The sequence below is a fragment of the Octopus bimaculoides genome, chromosome 17 (genome assembly GCF_001194135.2).
Source record: "Octopus bimaculoides isolate UCB-OBI-ISO-001 chromosome 17, ASM119413v2, whole genome shotgun sequence".
NCBI lineage: Eukaryota > Metazoa > Mollusca > Cephalopoda > Octopoda > Octopodidae > Octopus > Octopus bimaculoides.
The window spans coordinates 7,284,465-7,284,993 of NC_068997.1; positions in this window are offsets into that span (position 1 = coordinate 7,284,465).

A 529-nucleotide genomic window follows, 5' to 3' on the forward strand; every position below is an offset into this window, starting at 1 on the left:
TATATATATATATATATATATATCCTTAACACAACGTTGGATATATAAATAAATGAAGCGGAGGTTAATGTGTTCGCTCGACGACTCAGGCAACATCATTGAACATTAAAAAAAAAAAAACTAACAAATTATCAGAGATTTTCTTTGACACTTTGCTTGGTGAAGTCACGTCAGTTTTTTTTGTTTCTGTTTTTTAAAAAATTCTTTCCGTTTGTTTCTGTTGAATGTTCATGTGTGTTCTTGTTTGTAAAGTCGAGCAATTACGGTAGAAGCTCTTCGTTGGTTCATTCCCTCATTTATGTTCGGAAAAGATATTGGAAACTCCAATTGTCTCGATTAGTATGTCCCAGCTTTTTTAATATTCGGGCCAGATCCAAAACCTGGAGTTTTTTAGGGAGCCGCAACCTCCAAAAGTAAAACCCAAATCAATTAAAGAGAATTTATTATATCTATGGAGGGAAAAGCGTCAGGGCTGCCGAAAAATGCTTAAAGGCCGCATGCAGCCACGGGAGCCGCGGTTGAGAAGCGC